This window comes from Pinus tabuliformis, chromosome X (assembly GCF_031772625.1).
Source record: "Pinus tabuliformis cultivar Carrire ecotype Pingquan chromosome X, CPIR1, whole genome shotgun sequence".
Taxonomy (NCBI): domain Eukaryota; kingdom Viridiplantae; phylum Streptophyta; class Pinopsida; order Pinales; family Pinaceae; genus Pinus; species Pinus tabuliformis.
In genome coordinates, this window is record NC_142308.1 from 453,723,411 (window position 1) to 453,748,921 (window position 25,511).

Consider the following 25,511-nt stretch of genomic DNA (forward strand, 5'->3'; position numbering starts at 1 on the left):
CAGATATTCAAAAGTTTGTGGCAGAATGTTTGGTTTGCCAACAAAATAAAGTTGAAACAATTAAGACACCGGGTCTATTACAACCTTTATCCATTCCAAGCCAACGTTGGGAGGAGGTTTCAATGGATTTTATCACAGGTTTACCCAAGTCTGAGGGAAAGAGTGTCATCATGGTGGTAGTTGACAGACTTACCAAGTATGCACACTTTTGTGCATTATCACATCCATTTAAAGCCAGTACAGTTTCTACTGCATTTATGGAAACAATTCAAAAGCTACATGGAAACCCAAAGATTATTGTAAGTGACAGAGATCCCATTTTCACTGGAATTTTTTGGACATAATTATTTTCTTGTCTGGGTACTCAGTTAGCTCATAGCTCATCTTATCATCCTCAATCTGATGGGCAAACTGAGATAGTAAAAAAATGTTTGGAAGGATATCTTCATTGCTTTGTATCTGATAAACAGACACAATGGGTCAAATGGTTGCCTCTGGCTGAATGGTGGTATAACACTTCCTTCCATACAACAACAAAAATGACCCCATTTATGGCACTTTATGGGTACCAACCACCATCAATCACATCATATTTAAGAGAAAATTCTAAGGTTCAAGCAGTGGAACATCACATCGAACATCAACAACAAGTCCTCCAACTCTTAAAGGATAACATCGTGTTGGCACAAAATAGAATGAAACAACAGGCAGGTCAACATCGCAGTGAAAGAAGTTTTGATGTAGGTGATTGGGTATTCCTACGGCTACAACCATATAAGCAAATGTCCCTAAAGCAAGCTAAGAAGGATAATAAATTATCACCAAAGTATTATGGTCCGTACAAGGTGTTGGAAAAGATTGGTACTATGGCATACAAATTGGAGCTTCCTGCAGCTTCTCGATTGCACCCATTTTTCCATGTTTCATGTTTAAAGAAGGTTATAGGCGACAAGCTCCCAGTTCAAACAATATTTCCAGAACTTGACGAGGAAGGAAAAATTATATTGGAACCGGAAGCAGTCACAGAAACAAGATCTTGACAGCTACGAAATCGATCAATTTCAGAGTATCTTATCAAGTGGAAGAACTTATCCGCTGAAGATTCCACATGGGAGGATGAGAATTTTATGCAGAAGTATCCAGAACTACTCAAGCGTTGAGGACAACACTTTTTTGAAGGAGAGGGGCATGTTGGGTCCCTATAATACTAGTGATTACCCGATTACTATTGTAGTTATACCCCTTATTTATATTGCTGTGCCCCTATTACCCCCATATTATTATTTCTGTGCCCCATAGAATCCCTCTATTGTTATTTTTGTGGCTTTATATTATTATTGTTAGGTCGGCTGGATTATATTGTGACTCCTTAGACTCCTATATATAGAAAGGAGGTTTTGTCATTTGTATCATCCAAGAATTGTTCATTTATGTAATGTAAAGGAGGTTGCCCCCTCGAAGAGGCTGAATTCTAAGGCGTTGATCTATCTTTTCTATCTTTTCTTGAGCTGGTTTCATAACACTTTCCCATTTGCCTCCTTCATTAGGATTAGAAATCCTCCAAATAGGTTGAATCTGGATGTTTCCCTACTTTTCTTGAGTAAATCTAGGAACAAATATCTAGATATTTATGAGTCAATTCGTTCCTTTGACCCTTAGAACTTCACTAGGATCCACTAACGCTAGTCTCGAACTAGTAACTTGAGTTATTTGGGTCACTAATGCACCCTTAGGCTTGAAAAGAAGCTTTATAAAGCAGGTTGTCAGTGCATAGCCAACATTAGTGTGGAAACAAGGCATGTGATCTTGGTATTTGCTTCAGCTATCATGTCTTTCCCCTCTGAGTTGATGAGGAAGTCAATTTTTTGTATAACAGCTGCCCCCCAAAGTGTGAGATCAGAGGCTGCGACAATGGCCAAAATACTTTACTTAATTGTAATTTCCCTTCAAAAAAAAAAGAGAGAGGATCAGAGCTTCAGGTGGTACGGGAAACCTAATACAACACACACACACACACACACAGATATATATATATATATATATATATATATACATATATATACATATACACACACACACACACACACACACACACACATATATATATATATATATATATATAACTACTAAAATCGTGTCCTGAGTCGGGCATTCCCATGCTCAATAGCTATGTCAGAGTGATTTTCTCTAAAGAGATATGATGATGTTGGCCACCTATAAGCACAATGCGGATCCGGTATCATAATAGAATCATCTTGATAAGCTGTCCCCCAAAAACAATATACGCAACTTGGGAGAGGAAACAAAGCTGAGTGATGCAAGCCTCTATCCAAGGTCTTGATTTCTGCTTCACCAAACAACATAGATCGATACATGTGAGTATATGCGTTGATGTCGAACATGCACGAAATCATCTAATTACCAGTCAATAATGGAGACCGTTAATAGATGCGAGGAAGGCCACCAATAATGGTGATGGTCTCCAAGATGCACAATACAAACTAACGAGTGTGAAAGATGTTTTGTCATCGAACACCCGTAGAATCGTTAAACCAGGAGCCAATAATGAGAACCCCTGATCAAACACAAGGCAACCTGCCACTGATGGCTGCAAGTACCAAGGCACTGAATGTGTTTCTGGGTTGTCTTCCTAGATAGAGTGTTGAAGTCGATAGGAAAATACCTGTCGAAAGGTAGGCAATAATGTGTCCTACATCAATCGACATGAAATGGGACACGAATGATTTTTTTTTTTGAGGAATCTTTGAGCATTGGGTCTAAACAACAGAGGGCATGATGAAAGGATATGCTTGATGGGTTGATGGAGGATGTTATGCCCCTATACCGATAGGTGTCATATATCATGATTGACTTGGTTTAACTCTAAAATATGTTCATACCTTTGCTTGTTGCAAACGTTTTTCATATTTGTGAAGAATAAAAAATTAAAAAATGTAAAGAGGGTATACCCTAGAAAAAGAATCAAAGGGTAAAAAGAATAAAGAAAGGGTCAAAAAATGAAAGAAAATGAACCCCAACAAAAGGAAAATACCATGAAAGTGTGCAAGTCTAAATGCCACTACTATTTACTTTATGCATAATAAAGATTGTGTGCAACTTGTTACTTATGCCACAATCCATGGTAACCAAATAGCTTAATCTTGGTTATTCCATGTTTTCAATTTCATGTTTTAGATATAGAGAATAAAGATTTGACCAAACAGTTTAATCTTGGCAGATAAGTAGATAGGTAGAGTGAATAAAAGGAGCTCAATAGTTTAATCTGAGCCCTTGGATGTAATAAGTGTAGATTTAGATAGATATCACTATGTAAAAGAAAAGAAAGTTTGATAAGGGTTTGCCAGTTTAAGTGCACCCTAATAAAGAAGTGAAAATGCTAGGATAAAGTAGGTAGGGTAAGTAGATGATGGTTGCAGAATAAATGTGTGGTGAATGGTTAAGTTTTATGCTTAAATATTTTGCTTTCATCACTTGGACAAAGCACAATTCACATTGGAAACAGCACATCAAGGAAACAAAGTCAAGTTGATTAACTTCCTTACTCCATTTTTCCCTAAAAATTCACTAATTTCCCCTAAATACTAAAGGTATCTACAACAAGTTAGAGGGGCTCAGAGCATTTCTCTAACTTTTGGAGGGACCGGACCCTCAGCCCAATAATTTGGAATGCCTAAAATACTTAAATCCCCTTCATCAACATTTACCCCTCCATAAGATCATTCATTCCCTTGATAAAGCTTTTCCTAAGTAAAATCCTATTTTACTTAGGGAAATTAAAAACTTTTCCATATCTCAAAACCCTCATATTCGCTTAGCCTAAGTTATAAATGTTGTATGATGAAATACTTTCGGAAAACATTAGACTTAGCGCTTTCCCATTCATTTGGTCATATTAACCACTAATGTTATTATTATGTAATTCTCAAATAAAACGACATTACCCACACTCGTATTATTATATTATACAAAACCCCAAATTTTTACATATCCTGCCCTAATGGTTAAATATAACCATAAATCAAATAATAAACGGGATTAATTAGCTAATCTGTAGTTAATTAAGAACCCAACCTCCCTGCCATGATAATGAGAATTAATTAAGTCATCAGGACTAATTAATAACTCAGCGACCAATCAAATTGCCCCTGATATGATTAAGTCTTTTAATTAATATCGGGCCCGCCCCTGTTATACATCACTCATGTCATTGCCTTGTCTGCCGTCCGATTGGATCCTTCAGATCTGACAGCCCTCGCTCGTATCGCGCGGGCCTTTTGGTCGACCTTTAGCATGCGATGTGAGCGGTTTTGTGAATAGTGCCAATGCTACGTGTCGAACAATGTATGGAATCACACGGCTCCCCCCAAATACCACTTACCCTCCATAAACGGTGCGATGAAACCCGCTTACCACCTCCCGCTAACGATAAAATGTCAAGCCACCCCCGCTGACGTAACCCGTCTGTGTCATGAAACCCGCAAAAATCTTTGACTTTGCATAAAAACAAAGTTAATCCATTTCTCGTCCTTATTATGAAAAGCTCATGCATGTAGCCAGTACGTAGGAATCGACCAACTCATACCAAAATCATCAACCACCCTGAAAATTGCTGCCCAACATCGCTCTAGTCGACGGAGTGCTTCTAGTCAACCAGTACACCATTGCCAGTCGCTCAAATATAGGTATTTACCAGTTTCTCCCAGAAACCCTGTTAAATACTAAATTTCTGCTGCAATTAAGTTGAAACCCAAAATTCCAGTGTAATTTAGTTGCCAGGCTTGAAATCAAAGACTCCCACGACCTCTGTTTCACTTATTTTCACTCAAAAAAGCCCCATTTTCATTTCTGAATCCACAAGAACCAGAAATGGAAACCCCTGTGGCCCTCAATATAGCTCCAGTCAATGCTCCCCATAAAGACTTGGATTACCTTCCATTAGCAGATAAAGACTTCCAAATAAAGGACCTTGAACCTGAGAAAAACCCCTTGAAAGTATATTGTCAATACCGAGACGATTACATGAACAATTCCGATGCCATAGGGCTTTGGGAATCCAATCTCCCAAAGTACATATTCCCTTCTGTGCACATTTTCCCAGACATTATCCACCAATGTTTGCCAATTATAACCCTAACCTCAGAGCTGTAATGTCCCCCGACCAGTCAGTCTTGTTTACCATTACTGCTGATTCAATTAACGAAATGTTGCAGCTTCAGCCTGGCCAGAACCTCACCCCCATTTCCATTGGAGAATTACTTGAAAAATCCACCAAAATGTCCAATTCTAAACTCAGCCGTATTTTCCATACCTTCATGGACAAGAATCATCTACCCAAAGATCCCCCTCCTTACCTAACATGTTTCTTCACTGAGATAGGCAAAGATATTGTTAACATGATTGCTGGCATTATGGGTTTCAATACTAGTGAGTTTGTTGATGAATTGACCCTAGTTCTCATGTCCATCTTCACCCTTGGACATCCTCCTACTATCAAGTATGACTATATAGGAAGAATCCTTCAGTTACCAAAATAGTATAGGATAGGTGACTAGTACTTATACCAGAATCATACTGAGATCAGAGTCTATGGGTGTGAACTGCCTCCATTCAAATTACCCAAGTATGTCCCCATGAGATTATTTTCCCTGGAGCACTACAGGAAAATAATCAACTCTGATCAAATCCATTTCATGAAAGCAAAGAAGAAAGCCCAGCTGAGGATCAAAGACCACTTGGACCCATTTGTGTGCAACAACAGAAGAGCAGGGAAAGAAGCTGAACAAATCATAGAGAGGAAAATGCATTTAAAGAAGAGCTTTGCTTGGGCTTATGACCCTCATGGTTTCATCAGTGATAGGAGGACAAAACATAATTCGTCACCCTACATCCATCATAGAATCCTTGAGATAGAATAATATGCCAATTTAAATGAATGGAGGGAAGGGACATTGATAAAGCAAGATAGTGATAAAGTTGAAGTTGAGAATGTGATGAAAGATTTGGAGAAGAGACTTGACCTGGACCCTTTTGTACAAATGCCAGCTGAAACTTCTCAAAAGCCAACACAAGGAACTCGTGCTCCCACAACAGAGCCATCCTAGGAACAAACACAGGAAACTAGTGTTCCTACACTAGAACAATCAGGACAACCACAAGCATCAGAACAGCCAGAGGTATCAGAACAACCTGAAATCTCTGAAGAAAGAGATACATCCTAGCCACACCTAGCTCCTACAAACATGGGAAATCCCCCAGTTGTGCAGACTCTTCTGAATGAGGAAAAGAATTTGAAAAGAGATAGGGAAGTAGCTACCCCTTCTAGCAGACCTACAGATCAAACCTTTGCTAAGAGGCAAAGGTTGAATCCTTATTTAGAGGAGGAGTTCATAGATGAAACTACAGAAAGCATGAGAAAGGAAGGGACAGATAGCTTGCACACGTTCCCAACAGGTGGACACCCTCAAGTTCATAGAGGCAAGAACTAGAAAGACAACAGAGTATAGAAGTTTCATCTCTCAGGTCTTCTTCTGAGAAAGTTATAGATATAAAGGGGAAGTTTAAAGAAATCAAGACAAATAATGAGAAATTGAAGGCCCAAGCCTATGCTCAGTACTTAAAGATGGCCCCTTCAAACCAAACCAGATTGATGTCAGCCTTTGACATCAAAGAGGGCAAAATGCAAATGAGTTTCCTAAAGCCCACGGTGCTGCAGCCAAAATCCTTGGCAGATTATCTCAAAACTGATTTTGAATTCATGGCTAAAGACATCCACCCTATTGATCAGATTGAATTACACAAGAAAATAGGTGAGATGGTCTACTCAACACTGACCAACAAAGCAATGATGGCTCATAGATTGCAAAATTCATTGAGCAACACTACAGCCCAATTGTAGCTAGAGAAAGCCTCCTCACAGGCAAAAGATAACAGGATAAAATCATTGGAGGAGTTAGTAATTGAGTTGGGTCATGACCCAAAAGATGTTAAGGCAGTAGAAGGCTTAATTAAGAAAAAGAATGAAGATATAGCTGCACTTAGAAAACAATTGAAACTGCCACCACTCATTCACCCTCAGACTACTGAAGTAATAGAGAAGAAAAATGAAGAAGAACTTATGGACTTGGTCCTTAAGTTAAACGAGCAATTGAAGGAAACAGAGCAGGAATTGGAGAAAGCAGTGCAGTCAAGGCAGAGTGAGTCGACCACACAGCCTCAAACTGTAGTGCCAATAGTTTCAACAATAGTTCCTTCCACACTGGCAACTGTTTTAGCACCAAATATTCCTTTGGCAACAACTGCACCCATAGAGACAACAGGTACATCACATGTAGGTACATCAACACAGATTATAGAGGACTTAATTAAGTCCATGGAAGAAATGAAACTCCAAGTCACAGAGCTGCAGAAAGTAAAAGAGAAATTCACTACTTTGGAGCAAAAATATGATATATCCAAGATGAATTATGCAGAAGAAATAAGGAAAAATAAAAGCATGACACAACAAATTAAAGCATTGGAGAAGGACCTATCATTTGAAAAGCCTTTGATAGACATTAGGAAGATATTGTGGACCAATATCATTGATTCCATCAATGATATTTGGTCATCCATTCAAATTATCTTTGAACAAATTGATTTGGTTAAACCTGCTCTTGAAGAAGTTCGGAAGACCAGAGAGGAATTGGGTAGAAAACCTGAGGAAGCAATCAGATTAATCAATTTCCTGAATAGTAAAAGCAGGCATCAGTTAGAACAATTAAATATTGAGGATAGGACTGCTACCATCCTCGAACTGAAGAAAGTGCTGACCAAAAGAAATCTAATGCAAGGCCTGGAACGAAGATGTCAAAGCATGCAGGAAGATATAGATGAGTTCATGAAGAAATTTGACATCTTAAGAATGAAAGGACTCCCAAGCCCTTTAGTCATCAATGATAGGTTAATGGTTCAGATTGATTACATTGATAAATTACATCAGCAGGCTGATAGTCAAGCTAGTTCATCTTCAGCCAAGGCATTACCAATAGGGAAAGTACTGTACGACGGTTTAGAGAACCTCTTTTTCATTGAACATGAAGTAAAACACTTATTCCCAGTACAACCCAATTTTGTGAAGTATACAGAAGCAGATGAAATTTACAGGAAGCTGAGAAAAACAAGAATACCAAAGGATGATTGGTGGTCCAGCATGACTGACATCCTATAAATTACCATGGTAAACAGTGAGGTAAATAGAAATATTTACCACAGTAAATTTTGGTAAAAAGGATGAATACTAGTGAACAGGTAAAGAGTATCAGTTAAAAAGATCAAATCAGATGTCTAGCACAGAGTTACTAAGACAATAGAAAGATGCAGATTCATAGAGCATGCCTCCAGCTCCTTCAACAAAAACAGGGACAACAAAAATCAGTTCATTATTTGTCACTATATTCGAGACCATCTGTCTCTATATTTGTGTAAATAGATATTTTATTTTCCTAGAATAAATCTCATTTAGTTATGAGATATTTTGATGTAAAGTTTGTATAAATACTTATTTATTCGAAGTATTAGGTGTGGACTCAAAGACATTTCTATAGACATTTTCTTCTGGGATTGAAGTGCTATTGTACCAAGACTTGTATGGCTTTCTGGATCAAGGAATAAAGTAAAGATTGTTCACGGGATACTTGTGTCAAACAAAAATCAAATAAGTATTCTATATCTCTTGTTTATTACTGTTCTCTCTCTGTTTATCAATAATCATATGTGTTTTCATGAAATTTGAATGATAAATGAAATAATGATATCTCAGAATTTGCTTTGCTGCAATCTGTTTTAAAAGGTTTATCTTTCTTAATGTTTTCTTCTAGACTATCATAGTTAGGGAATTCTTGAATGCTCCCTTACTTCTTAGTTTATCCCTTTGGCTCAATTGAACAAAGAATTCTTAATTGCCCCTTTGTTGATAGGCCTCTTCTGTTCCTCATTTTGACCCTGGCTAAAGGATTCTTCATTGCCCTTTCTCCCTGGTTAAGACCATCTCATCCACCTGAACTTGACATTTGCCTTTTTGTTTTACTATCTTGCCCTGTGAGTTTTCCCTTTAGTAAGTGATCTGATCCAGTTAAGCCAGTATTCGATTGACTCCATAGCCCAATGGCTTGAAGGCCTTGCTCTATCCATCTGTTCCCAGAATTCCACCATCCAACCAAAAATCCCCTACAAGCTTTCATAGCTAGCCTAATATCTCACAAAACAAAGCTAAATCATAAAGAGAGAGCCCTCTTTGAGTATATATTGGCTAGATTCTGTACTTAAAAGATTGGTTTGTGGTTACCTTGGAGTGTCCCTTCTTTTGATAACTTCTAAGGGAAAATCTGAGTGATAACAGAGGAAACAAAAGGTTAACCCTTGAACAATAGAAGGCACGACAACGGTTTTAACCATGCAACATTAGACTCATGAACACCAAAGAGTGTTAGGATACAGAGATGCAAGAACATCAGGGTATTTAGGCTAAACTCATAGGATGTTAGGATTCATATTGAGAGGCTGTCACAAGGAAGGTTTATCCGAGGAAGTGCTATGTTCAAGGGAATGACTGCTACCAAACCATGCTTTCTAATACTGAATGCAGTTGTATTATCTACTTTCCCCATCTAATTAGTTTAGTGAGTCCAGACAGGTAAACTCGTTGACTTTTCATGTTTTAAGAGTCTGAAAAGGACTACAAAAAGAATGACTCTATACCCTATCTGGTTAGTTTAATGAGTCCAAACAGGCAAACTCGTCGATCTTTTCATGTTTTGAGAGTCTAAAAAGGATCGTAAAAAGAGCAACTCTATATCTTGTATGTGTAGTTTAATGAGTCTAGACTAGACAACTCGGTGGTATTTTCATATTTAGAGAGTCTGAAAAGATCGTAAAGAGTAACTCCATGGTGGTCCCTTTGTCATAGTTGTTAACCGGGTGCGACAAAAGGTTAATAGTATACCCGGATCGATTAATTTTTCGTGAGTTATCTATTGAATCAAGATAAATGGAAACCTATGTTCAATAGATGTCTACCTCATTTTGTTACGAGTACGAGGAGACAGACTAAACTCGTTTTTCGTCATGAATTTTTAATGAGTCACGCAATGACAAACTCAATACCTTCATCAAATTTTATTGAGTCAAATGAAGAAAACTCAAGATATCTTTTTCAGTTTAGTGAGTGAGGAAAAAGAGGTAAAAAAAATGCTCATTCCTCCTTCGTAGATTTAACGAGCCCGAAGGAGGGGAAAAACTCGGGGATTTTTCGATTTAAGAGCGAGAAATGGTCCCAAAAAAGGCAAGTGCTTTGGTTGTTTGCAGTATATTTTTCACGAGCCCGGTGACCAAAATCGGGATTTTTCAGTTTAACGAGCGAGAAAAGTACCTAAAAGAATGCTTGGGTCATCTTTATAAATGTTTAACAAGCTTAAAGACAAAACTCAGGATTTTTTCAGTTTAATGAGCGAGAAAAAAGCGCCTAAAAAGAATGCTCTAATGGTGTTTTTCAGTGTAATGAGCTAGAAAAAGAGAGAAAAAGAGTTGCTTAGACCATCATCGTATATATTTAATGGGGCCAACAATGACAAACTCGGAGATGTTTCATTTTTTTAGAGCAAGAAAATATCCCATAAAAGAAAAGTTCTCTTTTGAGAATTGCATGCAACTTTTACTATTTTTCATTCCTAAAGGTACTTTCATAAAAAAGTGGTAAAAGTATAAAAAAGGCAGCAATTCCTAGCATATGGGTTCATGCATGATAAAAAATCATGGAGAATGGACTACTTCCTATTTAATGATTTCGAAAAAATCATGTCTCCAAAAATAAATATAAGGAAATGTTTTGAGCTTTCACATTCACCATTTTCACTATTTGAGATTTGTGAGAGCATTTTGGAGCTAAAGAGGAGTAGATTTTCACGGACCATTGTAGGAGATCTGGGCGACCATTCCATGTGCTGTCAATCCCAGGTAGAGGCTAAAACCTTGCTCTATGCATTGCTTAACCTTTCTTGACAGTTTCAGGGGTGGAATTTTGCAGATCTGAGGTGCCCTAAAGCCCTGTTTGGGCACTAATGCCCTCCAAATGGCCTGTAGGGAGCATTAAACACTCTGTACGAGCTACTGGAGGGCATTAGTCCTCCTTGTGTATCACTGGGGAGGGTGTTAGAGTTGAAGGGCGCAGTTAAAAACCTCATGCAAGGATTCCTGAAGCTATTTTGCCCCATTTTGACTGTTTTTAGAGTTATTTTGTGCAAGTTTTAGGCCCTAATGACTCACCTATGGAGAGAACGGGTCCATGATAGCCAGGAATTGCTGATGCGAAATGATCCAGCATGCATACTTGCATTGCGCTGATGCAGTTTACTGAAGTATGCAAATTTGGAGCTGATGAAAGGGCAGGAGGATTTATTGAGATGGATTATCCGGCATTGGGATGAACACGAGCAAGTGTTCAAGATTGGAGATCAGGAGCTGGTCATTAACCGTGATGACATATACTTGTTAACTGGTTTTTCATGCCGTGGGGCACAGGAAAACCTCACCAGTGATAGGTCAGATTGACGATCTACCCTAGAGCTGGTGCAATCCTACTGCACCCATGAGAGTGGACTAGTCAGCAACAGAGTCCCCATAGAGAGGATAAGGTCTAGGTCTATGAGGGAAATTTTATGGTTGATTGTGTGGTTGGTGGGGTCAAATAGTCCCCACGTTATGACAAAGGGCCAACTGTTGCTTGCAGTTAACTGTGTCCAGCCACAAATGTTCAACTGGTGTGAAGCAGTGCTTCGCCAGTTGAAGGCAAAATTAACAACATGCAAGACTCGTACCCAACACAGTTTTGGGTATGGTACTATCATAGTTTCATTCTTTCTTGAGAGGGTACCTGTTATGCGCCCAAGGATGAGCTTAGGTCCCCTTGATCTGAGGGAGTCAAGGCAGGGTCTTTGGTCATCACTTAATCCTCGCACAGGAGGAGGACCAATCCGGCATTTCTTGGATGAAGATTTCTTCCAGTGGCTTCATGCACAAGTTGTGATAATTGATGACTATGCTTATGAGGGCATGGACTTTACCGGTGACCCAGACTTGATGCTACCGCCCGGGACCAACTGGGGTCCTTAAGGTGAGAATGATTTTTTGTAGTACTTTAAGTATTTTTTAGCTTTTGAATGTTTATGTTATGTTTTTATAGGTGAAATAAGTACTAACATGAAGTTTTTATGCTTAACACAGATGTGGCGCCATTATGACCTGTAGGCAAACCCCGCCATATGTGATGAGGAGGCCAACTACCTGCTGGGGGGGGCGATGCCGACAATCTTCGTGAGGTTCTGAGGAACCTAGAGGGCTTGACCATGAGTGTCCCCCCCTTCCTATGAGGGAGATTCCCGCTCATATGCAGTGACACACAGTCGGTGTACCTGAGCGTTTTCTGGTTCCTCTTCGGAGGATAGCTAGAGCAGTTTTAGCATTTCAGGAGCAATAGGCTCTTTTTAGCAGGTGTTTTGGCGTAGCCAATTAGTGTTTGTAGCTAGGCTTAGTAGCCATTTTGTACTTAAAAAATCCAAGTTTTGGAATATTTCGATGTAAAAGACTGGATTTTGTTCTATATATATATACAAACATTTTGGTATTTTGATGGCGTAAATGTTTTTAAATGTTTTTGTAAAATTTTTAACTTAGTAAATTTTTACTTTTCATGCATACTTCTATAAAGAATGAGATAGATGCCAATCTAATACATAATTAGCTAACGAATTAGAAACCACATTAAATTCTCAAGGAATGTGTTCATATGTGATTATTTCAAATTGACGTTCTAGGAGCCGTACCCTTAGGTAATGACGTAACAAGGTTGGATTACGAATGTGATAATGATTTGTCAATTGCATAATGACTAGCTGGGAGTCTAACCTGACCACCAGATTGGAGATGTCCCTCGATGATGCTTCTGCGAGAAGTGAAATTACATACATGAACTCGGCAATGTTGTTGGTGGTGGTACAAAGAAAGACTCCCTCGGAGCAAAATAGTTCCAACTCAGGTGTGTAGATGACCCAAGCAGCGGATGCAATGTGCCGTGTGTGATGACTGGCACCATTAGCATATCCTACGTATGCTAAGGGTAACAAAGACATCTGCATTGTGAGAATAATGTATGAGACAAGTACTCCAATAAATATCAAAACAATCCAATCGCACCAAAAAGAGAAGCAAAACTTATGAATACATAAAATTACAAAGCACGTGCCTAGTGCAATACTAGGCATAATACCTTTTTAGATAGAACCTATTTCTGGGCTCTGTGAGTGGGACTCCTTCCCAGTCCTGCAGTTCATATGCCCCTTGTGAGAGGACTTTCTTGACAATATAGGGACCTAGCCATAAGGGTTGAAGTATTCCTGCCCCCAAGAGATCATGTTTCTGATCATAGAGCAAAACAAGGTTTCCCTTTTGGTCGGAACGAAGCTTAACCTTTTTGTCGTATTGGAATTTGACCCAGCACTTGTGAGCCTCGAGTACCAATGCAGCATCTTGACGGGTTTCTTCCAGCTGATTAAGGTATAGTAAGCATTCTTCTTCGGTAGTAGTTCTGGGCAGGGGTTCAACGGCTATTTGCAGGGAAGGGATCTGACACTCAATGGGTTTTGCATCGTCGTAAAGCTGGATCTCATGTGCGACAATAGATGGATTGATGCTGGGAATTTCCTCATGAGACCCACTGAATACATCGTGGAATTCCTTAAATAGGTAGGTGGAGCTTGCAATTTCCTTAGGATTGCAATTGGCTCCAATTTGAATGTCTTCCACGGTGCCTGTCTTGATAGAAATATTAATGAGCAATGTTTTTGAAATATTGCCCATGTTTCCTTCCACCTCCAAAGTTTGGATGGTCGTATAGGGTGAGGAAACAATTTCTGGTATGTCAGGGGACAGGATTTGAAGAGGGATTGTGTCCGAATCAGATATCGAAACACAATGGTGCCAATCCTCCCAAGGTCGCCCTTCTAAACTCATGATTTCTCAAATAGCTTCGTCCGTATTTAGGACATGATTGAGTAGATCAAAAGAAGGAGCATTTATGGGAGGGGCAGTGGTACCGTTGGCTGGAACCAACGTGACTAGAGATGCAGATGCGGATTGAATGGCTTGGTAGGCCAATTCAGCCAGTGACAATGGCATTTGTTCTTCGTATGTGTCAAGGTCTGAAGGAGCTAGTAGGATCCATGGATCAGTCTGTTCATGAGGAATATATGAAAGCATGTTAACCGATTATGGAAACTTGGGCGGCTGAAGAGGGAAACAACCCATGAGGGAAGAAGCCTTTAATAGACCGGTATCGAGACTGACGTAAGAGTTAGGCACACCACCTACTAGGAGTACGGAGCTGCTTGGTAACGGGGAGTAATCAGGGGTGTAGAAAGACAACTAATCTACTGTAACTACCTTTCCATCCAATGGAAATAGGATGATGCAAAAGACAGTAGATACGATGGCCGTCATGGCATATGTCCAACTGCGACCCAGCAAGAGATTATAGTCGAGTTTTTTATCTACAACTTCTATGTCCACCGTTACCATTTTCCCATACAAAGTGATTGGGTAGCTAGCTAGGTAACCTTTTGGGATGAAATTGTGGCCGTCGAAAGCTTTAAGGGAGTTTGATGGTGGGAATAGGGTTGGAGAACACAGGGTGAGCCAACATGAAGCCAACATGACGCAAGTAGAAGCACCTTCGTCAATGATAGTTTTGTGTATAATTTTACCTTTCGAAGGAATTTGCACTTGGAATGCAAGCCAGTGAGAAAGGGGAGGTTTACACTTTTCCATGTCGAAAATTGCAAGCATGGAATCCTGTGGGTCGATACCACCAATAGCTGAAAGAAAATATTTCTATTGTGTTGGGCATGTTTGTAATACTTCGAGCACCGACATAGCTAATGGCACTTGCACCAAGTCTTCTACAATGTTGTAGTTTTTGGCGGCACGTGCAGATGTATTATGCGTTGTGTGTCGAAGTGTCCCTTTTGGGGGGGAAATTACAAGGTCCGCAACTGGCCTTTCGATATGAAAATTGTTGGGTGGGAGTGGGTTTGGACTTGAGGAAGGTTCCTCTGCATGAGCAACAAGAGCTCCATAAGATTTGGCTCATGTTTGTAGATCTATTGTTTCAAAGGTGTAAACACTAGAAGATCCTTCACCAGCTGAAGATGTTACGAACCATCGTTGCCCCCTTGTGGGGGTTGGGGTTGGTTTGCAATGAGGTTTTGCTACTGCTGAGCGAGAAAAGGATTTTTAAGGACAGTGGGAGTCATACCAGTATCCTTTTTAGCAATGTATTCTATGCATTCCTGAAGATGCAGACAGCGATAGGTCATGTGGTCTTCAACACAGATTTTGCAGGGAAATCTGGCAGGTTTATCCATTTCATCATCAATAGGCGCAACGACCTTCTGTTTTGGGTTTCGCTACTTTGTTGAGTGCTCCTCAGAAGGAGTGGTCTTTTTCTTATTCTTCGTGTTCTTACCACTGGGTTTTTGAGTAGACTGCACAGAGTTTATCGCGGTGGCAGGAAGAGCAGTCAATTTGGTAGAGGGGTCCATTGACATCTGGGAAATGTGACCGCTGAGTTGTTTTACAGCAGCCCCAAAGGTTGCGCCGACAATCCCATCAGTGTGCACTCTGGGGTGTTGAGTAGCAGAAACATTGGAGTTACGAGGGGCATTGGGGATTATGTCGTAAAGAGTGCCAGACTGTGAATATATCAGATCTAAGTGTTGGGCACGATGTATGGATTGGTCTTCTGTGACCACATTACCTAAAGCAACATCTTTATTGATTTGCGGGAGTAAGGGCTTGCAGAACCAGTCTTCTAAGAGATAGTTTGGGAGGGGAACTGTTGTATATCTAACCCAGAAATATTATATATCTGATATAAAAATATAAGATAGTGCAAATAATCCCAGAAATGATATGAAATGATTCTTTATTGATCAAAACCCTTAAGGTAGGGCAACACCATATATTCACTCCTTAAGGAAGGAGAACACTCCACAAGCCATATGCCTATTCATACAATAATCCTTCACTATCTCCCAAGTGGAGTCTCTAGCCTCTATATAGGCTTCATACATACAATACCATGGGTCATTACCATGGTTCCCTCATACCATCAACCATGGGCCCATTACATTATTATTAACTACTTGTGGTCCCTTACATGACATGGGTTAACCACCTTATTTATTACTATGGCCCATCCCATTATTATATTATTACCTTGGGTACCTCCCTTGGTACCCCATATTATCCCCCCTAGGTATATAACATTCCAGCCCCCTAAGCATGTTTCGTCCCCGAAACATGGGAAGAACACAAATAATAAGATCTACTCAAAAGAGTAGTCCACTGGTACCATGCATGTGCATCTAGCCATCCAAGAGAAAGGTGAACCCTCGATCTCGCTGGTGCCTCGCTCACTTGAGATGGAAGTTGACCGTGGCAGCGCTTCTGTGTTGATGTGTAGTAGGTGGATCTTCTCTCCTCGCTATCCGTCAGGTGACTACTTGGTTTCCATCTTGATGGTTGTCTTGTGGGGTGATGTGGGTGATGATATGTTGAAGTTTTAACCCACGATGGCTTTTTATTTACTTCACCCTGCTGTGGTGCTTGTTGTGGTGTCTTCTTTTTCAATATGACTTCAACCACTGAGCCCTCCTCTGATGTATCATCACCTGTAACCTTTTCTTCTTCAGCCTCTGTTTGTGTTTGATTGTTGATCATCAAAGGCTCATCATCTGATAGGTCAGTCCTTGGAACATCTTCTGCTTCAGCCTCCATGTGCTCTACCTGTTTATGGATGGAAATATCCTGTAATGTAATTTTCTTCTTTTTATACCAGAGCTTCAGGAATTTCTTCTGCACATTAATATTGATAGTACCCACGGATTCCATCCAAGGATATCCCAAAACAACATCCATATTATCCATCTCTGAAGCATAAAAATCACCATGCAACACATATTTATCCATAGAAATCTTCAAATCCTTGTACACTTGAACATCCTCATTATCAACTTGTGCAGTTTTAATGTCTTTTGCTGGAACTTGCAATCTTTTTGCCAAATTAACACTTATAAGATTTTGCTTGCAACTAGGATTTATAGTCACAACGATTTTCTCCTTCTGAATCAATCCATGAACCTGCAATAAGAAAGCATCAGTAGAAAATAACCCCTTACGTGGCTCATTCTCCTTTTTTCTAGCACGAGACCATTTGTCTAAAAGGACTTTTTCAAATTCTGCATCTGAGAGTTTGGTCAACTGTTTGTTATCAAGTGAGAGATACCATTTGTAAGCCTCATCTTTGAAACCCAACCACCATGAATCCCTCCAATTTTTTTCCCATGCTGACTTTTGTTGTTTTATGTATTCTTCAATAGTAGGACCATTATCTTTTCCTGCAAATAATAGAACCTCCATGAAGAGGGTTTGAGAAAAATTCACTTACTTGGCGAAAATTTGTAATTGTCACAGTTTCGTCAATATTGCTCAGAATCTCTATTATAACCTATTTTTCGAAATGGAACACCCATTCTGCATCTGCCCATGTGATAGAAATCCTGATCCCGACACTTGAAATTTCAGATCTGTGCTGCTACTCTCCCGCCGTCACCAAAATTTCTGCAAAAAGAGCTGATTTTAAATCAGTGATATCTCCCTCATCCGGACTCCGATTCGACTGATTTTTTTTTTGAAATTGGGTATTTTTTCCCAAAGAATCTAGATCTGCAATTAGATTTTGCAGATCTTGTACTAGGATGTTGAGATTTGCGCCGCAAAATTGCTGCCCTGAAAATTGTCTGCAACCCCACTGATTTTTAGATCAGTGATATCTCCTTCATCCGGACTCCGATTCAAACGATTTTTTTTTTGAAATCGGCTATTTTTTCACAAGGAATACAGATATGCAATTAGATTTTGTAGATATTGCACCAAAATGTACAGATCTGATCTGCAAATTCGCCACCCAAAATCCCTGCAAAAAATATAAAAAAATTTCTACTTTTGTGCCCAAGAAAGAGCTCTGATACCACTTGTTGTAGCTCCGAAACTACTTGTTATAGCTCTGATACCACTTGTCGTATATCTAACCCAGAAATATTATAGATCTGATATAAAAATATAAGACAATGCAAATAAACCCAGAAATGATATGAAATGATTCTTTATTGATCAAAACCCTTAAGGTAGGGCAACACCATACATTCACTTCTTAAGGAAGGAGAACACTCCACAAGCCATATGCCTATTCATACAATAATCCTTCACTATCTCCCAAGTGGAGTCTCTAGCCTCTATATAGGCCTCATACATACAATACCATGGGTCATTACCATCGTTCCCTCATACCATCAACCATGGGCCCATTACATTATTATTAACTACTTGTGGTCCCTTACATGACATGGGTTAACCACCTTATTTATTACTATGGCCCATCCCATTATTACATTATTACCTTGGGTACCTCCCTTGGTACCCTATATTATCCCCCTAGGTATATAACAAGAACTTTGACTAACCTCCACCTACGTCTCCATTCATGTATATGATTGGAGATGTGGGTGGCGGTATCCTGACGTAATGAAGTGAGGAGCTATGTCCCAGTCTCATAGCGGATAGGTAGCTGGAAGTTCTTTAGGAATTCCATCGCTAAAGAGTCAAAGGTGTTTAATGACGTGCGTGGTAACTCAATGTACCATTTAGCTGCGTTTCCAGTGAGGGTGTGGGGAAAAAGATGTAACTGGACACTATCATCACCATGGAGTTTGAAAAACACCAAAGACGGTAGGTGGTGATATGGGTGCCCAGATCCTCCCCTTACTTTCCTTCGAACTTGGGGATGTTCGTTGGTATCTTATGCGGGATCGACGACCAAAGTAAGTTGTGGTAGATGGGGTCATTTGTGAGTTTGTACAAGTCAGTTATATCCAACATTGCGAAGAATGGCAGAGAGTTTGGTGCCCCTAACTTGGACATTGGTGATGACATATTACTTGAGGAGCCTTATGCTCCTCACATCATTTGAGTCCCAATATTATACATGGGCTGTGTGGTATAGTATCTGCCTTGAGGTATGGCGTTGTAGTGTGGATTTCCATGGGGATTTTGATACTGGGGTATAGAATTGCCCCAGGATAAGTGGTGCTCCCTTGACTCATTTGAATTTGTGAGTAGGGTTCCCCCATGGATTGGTTGGGACCTCCTTGAGGATTCCTGCCGATCACAGAACTAACTATTTGTCCTTGATTGACATAAGGAATTCTCATGTCAATTAGCGATTGACCATGCATGCATGAGAATGGAGGGGGAACTATTACGTTCCCTACCGGCATGTGCATATTGGGAATGCCCCCAGATACTTGAATTTGGGGGTTTTAACTGTACAATGGTGGCTGACCATATTGTTGGTGGATGGGAACCATGCCCATAGTGCCATATTGAGCGTTATAGGGAGTGCTGTATGTGGCACTTGTCAAAGGTATGCAGTTTGACACTAAAGGGGTGGAACCGACATCGGCTGGGTTCAACTCGTAGAGGGTGTCATGCGAGTGGTTGTACGTGGGACAAATGGGATAGCGGGGTTCACCATCGATGGTGTTGTGGTGGCTGTCAACTGGGGAAGTGGTGGAGGACCAAAAGTGTCCCTAAAGTCCCACGACTCGTTAGTTGTCGACAAGATAGATGGAAATGTTCCAACTACCAAAGTAGGAAGTACAAGTATCGCAGGAGCCAAGATTGGTTCCAACGGATTTGTGAGCAGAGTGTTAAAGTGAGGAAGAAATCTTTCAGTGAATGAATCCTCTGGCAAACTTGAATCGTCAGTTGTCCAAACAGATTCTGTGTGAGATATGGGAGACTGATTCCCTGAAGATGGGGAATCTGGTTCAGTGGAACTTGACGGATCTTGCACAATGAGTGGAGGAAGTCCTAGCAATCGTCTAGATTGACGATGAGGGCCGGATGTAGCCACGGTGACTGTTAATTTTTATCAATAAATTTTATCATGATAGTTGTTAAAGTCTCAAATGATAACACTCGGGTACCTAAAAATATAAAAAATACTCTAAGTTAATCAATCAACAAATAGAGGGAAATGACCCTGTCTGATAAGCACCGATCACTAGAGATGAAACCCAGTATCACAGTGAATAACAGAGAGGGCTGGCCAAATGTATAGTTACGGTTACTCTAGAGCTTCACCCAAACCTCAGATTGAGGGGCCAAGTACTCTCGTGAAGATGAGCACCCTCCCAAAAGCTTAAGATAGAGTAGGTCTGTCTGTGTTAGGTACCAGGGTAGCCCGCCCTAGTCACCTTATGTAAGTCCCTAAAAGCTTGGCCATTAAGGATACCTTGAATCACAGACACTACCGGGGGGGCCATAGTTGCAGATAGTACGCTATGTGGGCAGGATACCTGAGTCCCCGACTCAGCTCCGAAATCCTCGAAGGGACCCCCGATACGTAGAATACCCAAAGGAGTTGCAAGCGAAGGCGGGCTACCTTCACTTACAGTCAATCATGACAAGTTCATAAACAAATTTGAGCAAAATCTCAAACAAACATATTTCTTCAGGAAATATCACAGAGCGTTCTCCCTCTGATTAGCTCTATACGACATAGATTCACTGTAATACTTGGTTACTTTATCCTCATAGGAGAAAGGTTATAACCTTCATCAAGGTCAAACATATGACATTCATAACATATCAAATAACTAGATTATATTCCATAACAGATTTAACTGTAAACATTTCATACAACCATACACATTCATGATTACATCAATTAATCATGGATCACATGATATTACATATCACTTGTGGAATTTCAAGAAATTATGCATATTTATATAAATAAATTTGTAGCTCATGCAAATAACTACAAACACAAAGGTCCATGAGCCCCACATAACCATGAAAACATACTAGCAAACATTCATCATGGACACGCAAGGATATCAAGAGTTCTTTAAGAGGTGGAGAAATTCCACTCACACAACATATAAGCTAAATTACTCAAGGGACAACCAACAAACATGGTTATAACAAGGATTTTCCCCAAAATCATGAACATAGAAAATGACTAAAAAAATGTGAAATAACAAGTAAATTCTGATTTTTTTTTTTTTTTTTTTTTTTTTTTTTTTTTTTTTTTTCAGAACACTAGTCATAGACACATTAGGAAACCTGCAGATGAATTAATAAGGCTGAAACCACATAATGTGGGAAGCTCATATTCACCATATATACAAAAGTTAGTTGATCAACCCAAACTACATAATAAATCAAATATTCATGCATAAACATTACAGGATTAATGATTAGTCATATGCTCAATAAGAAATATCATATCGTGTGATCTAACATGCATATCCAAGAATACTTCTTTGTGTATATTGATTTAGATGGAAATTTGAGGGAATTCCTCTCTCTACCCAACCATAGGCTAGCTACACTGCAACCTTTCTTACAGTCGACCACCCTTGAGTCCAATCCAAGGTCTGAGGAAAATGCTTGCTTGGGAAGAGGGTTCATTAGCTCAACAACCTGCACTTAGTGGTCCATTCACTCACTGAATTTCACAAAGGACACATAATCTTAAAATAACTCAATGGCTATAAGACATAGGCACATGGATGATTAACTAGGTCATAAGGAGTAGGTCGTTAGTTCAATGGAAAGGAATCTGAAAATAGGGATATACAATCAAGCCAAGGTCGACCACTACCAATATCAAAGCATTTATGCACCTTATATTCTCTCATTGTTATCTCTCGGCTACCAGAGCCCAACTTGGCTCTTTAGTTCATTCTCTCCTCTTCATTTATGAGTGAGAGCCCCAAGAATGGGCATTGCCTACCACTTTGTACCACCCAGTCCAATCATGTCCCTTCATTTTGCAGGAGGTGGTTTGGTTAGTTATGGTACATCCTCCCTCTTCGAGTGAGGGCGTTATTCCACTTCTTTACAAAATGCTTATGAATGGGCTCTTTCCACTTTAGTTCAAGATTGAACACATCGAATCAAACTTGTTAGAAAAATGAACCCCTGAGTGTACAAACAATATTGGCATTTATTCAACTGGTATGGGTTGTGTCTTTTAAATTAAGACAAGTAGGTGATAAGGCTTCAGGTGTTAAAAAGGATTTATGTAAAGTAGGTTAGCAAGAAATTTTTCCTTAGGCTAAGGATCCATAAGGTTTTCCAACCTTTAATTGTGTTAATTAATTGATAATTATTATTATATGCTTAATCATAGGTTCAACCAGTCATGGTCCTTCGATGTTGGCACTACAATCACATTACAATAAGCAGGGGTAGAACATGGGGATTACAAATCCAAACCCCTTAAAGGATGGTGTTTGAAAAATAGAGAACATCAACAAAAACAGAGCTCTATATTTTTAGCTCTTTATCTGAAATTTTTTTTCCATGTCTTGAATCACCATGTCGATCCATGTCGTTCACTGTGCTTAGGACTCCTTCAGGGAAAAAAATTATCTCATTGTTTCCTGGGACACACCTAATGTATGCTTGTTCCCATTGAGTATGCACATGCATTTTTGAGACAGTCCACTTCGGTTTCCTCTTCCTTGTGGTCACACACCTTCTAAGTTTAGGCATCCCCTTCTTTGATTCCCCAGTCCCTCGGGCAATTCATCCCTTAGCAAGGATTCCTCGCAAAGGAAGAGTTCTTACAACCAAGCCATCCCTTTGACTTGCTTTATTAACACAACATATTACTCATGGCATCTCTTATGGTGATCAATGCATATCATAGGTTTCCAATATCATTGCAATGGCCCAGTTATTGAGGTATTCAACTCCATTATGATGTTGTTGGACAATCAAATATTATCATGCTGATATGGTTTGCTTGTAGTGAATCTCATATAATTAAGCTATACAGTTCAAAAGTTTTCCTACATCAAAAGCACATGATTCTTATGAGATCAATCATAAAAACTTTAAAACATATTAAATCATAACTCAAATAGAAATTTCTTTAATCTGATAATTATTACTTATATTTGTAATTACTCTTTGCTTCCTTGGCTTTGCAAGCACTGAGTGGTTTATCATTCCAAGAAAACACTTAGTGTTTCATAAATCCATGTGGTATTCAACCAAATTTGTCTTTAAATCTAGCTCACTAAGTAGTTTCACAATTAAGGAAAGCACTTAGTGGTGGATATATTGCTCCACACAGTCTTTGTATAGAACTCCATCCTTAAGTCCAAGTCATTGAGTAGTTTAACCACCAATGGAAGTACTTAGTGGCAGATATACTACCCCACATAGTCTTTTTCTATAGGTCCATGCTCGAGTCCAACTCACTTGAGTAGTTTCACAACCAAGGGAAGTAGTTAGTGGTGGATATATTGTTCCACTCAGTCTTTTCATACATGTCCCAATAAGCCCCCTCCTCTCACTCACCTCCCAGTGAGCATGGGAAATATACCATCAAGGTAGTCATCTATCGACAGGAATATTATTTACTATCACACCTCCAATATCATCACATTCCCATATCGTCACATCTACAATAAGTCAAGTGTTATGGTTTGGCATGTATATAAGTGGCTAGATAGAACTTTAGTGGTGGTAATACTCAAATTGTAAGAACTGAGTGGTTTCTTAGCCCAAGCTAGCACTCAGTGGTGTATGTGCTTCATGATTTGACCAAGGAATCTAGTTAGTTGTTAGTATACTTGTTGATACAATGTTCAACATTTCCTTGTCATAAGAATAATATAAGCACAATCACATAAAATATCATAAGCACATGAGCATAATGATAGTTAAAAACAAAAGTTCATTCATGGACACTTGCTTGATTGATCCCTTGCATGACAAGGGATATTAATAGATAACCTCAGCATGTTATCCCAAATGTTAGGATATTCCAAGACATAGGAAATAGTAAAGTATAACTTGGTCTAGTGTATAGTTAGGTAAAGTGTGTTTCTTTACTATATATTTTTGTAACTTATAATCCGACGGTCATGATATGTTCTAGACATGAAGTGATTTGATGGTTCATTCTCTCCTCGATTTTACCGACACTTGATCTGTGGCTTAACACCCTATTGGTCCATGATCTCTATTTAAAGAGCATGGAGGGTCATTTGTAAGGTGACCATTCATGAGAGAAACTTATGTAAATTTTCTTTCTTTTATTAATAAATTGCCAGAAGTGGCCACGTTGGCTTAGGCCGTGGATTGTTTCCCTATTGAAGGGTTTTAACCATGTCAAGAATACTGGTGTATTGATCTGTGATCCTTTTGTGAGCAGTGTCCTTTGGTGTTCTATCTTAGGAACTTACCCTATAAATTCCTACATGGTATTAGGGCTATTTGAGGGCCGCGTCTGTTGGTGATCCAAATCCGAAGCCGGTACAACTGCATTTTACTGTCGTTTCCTATATATACTGTTTTTGACTACTTTCAGGCCGAGAGGACTGCTCTATTGTGTTAGGAGCATCTGTTCTAGTGAGAAACCCCTTTCGTTTCAAGCGAAAAGGTTTTTAGTAGCCCTAGCTACGTCATTTTTAAGATCTTGAGGCATACAATGCTTATTTGCAATTTTAGTTATTCATCTCTCTGTTAATTTCAGTTTATTTAGCTCTCTGTTTTTTATTACTGGATCTATATCTTTCATTTCTACATATGCTCTTTGGCCCGCAACTCTGTGCGATCTGGGAAAATCAAAAACATAAAGGAAGGATTTTTCTCATGCGTATGCTCTTTTCCGTCGCGCCTTAGTGTGATATCGGAAAATCAGAAACATTGAGTAAAATATTTAGTTTCTGGCGAAAGCTAACTTCAAGCCATAACATTTTTATTTTTTTGCATGTCCATGTTGGGTTGTGTGTTTTTTTGTTTTGTAGGCAAAAAGGGTTTTTTCAAGTAAACACGCACTCCAAAGATTCAGTGACCAAAAAAAAAAACCCTTCCTCTTTTCAAAAAATTACTACTATTTTAAACTAGCTCACTTTGTCCAAAGTTACTTTATAAGAATAGAGGTCTTGGGTTCAAATCTTTCTTTTTGTTGAGTTACCTTTTCAAAAATCACATGTAACTTATGTTTTAAAGTTACTTTATGTAAAAGTGTTCTCACCCATTATAAAAAGTGAGTCGCTTATAATTCTAAAGTCTTTTTATCTTTTATTCAAGTTACAATTTAGTGGGTAGCTCATAAAATACCATTGTAAAAGTGACTTTCACTTATTTATAAAAGTGGGTGACATAATTTAAAAAAAGTGAGCTAATTAGATTAATTTTGGAAAGGGTGGGGAGGCGGGGTGGGGGGGTGTGATTTTTTTTAAATATAACATTATCTTTCACTTCCGCACATTCACTCACTTCGTTGGCATCTTCAACAACTTTTCTTCAAAAAG

General features: G+C 39.2%; 1 pseudogene; it reads left to right on the plus strand.

Moving 5' to 3' along the window:
* Positions 1 to 4,887: 4,887 nt before the first annotated feature.
* Positions 4,888 to 25,511, plus strand: part of LOC149140555 (mRNA-decapping enzyme subunit 2-like) — a 32,785-nt pseudogene continuing 12,161 nt past the window's right edge.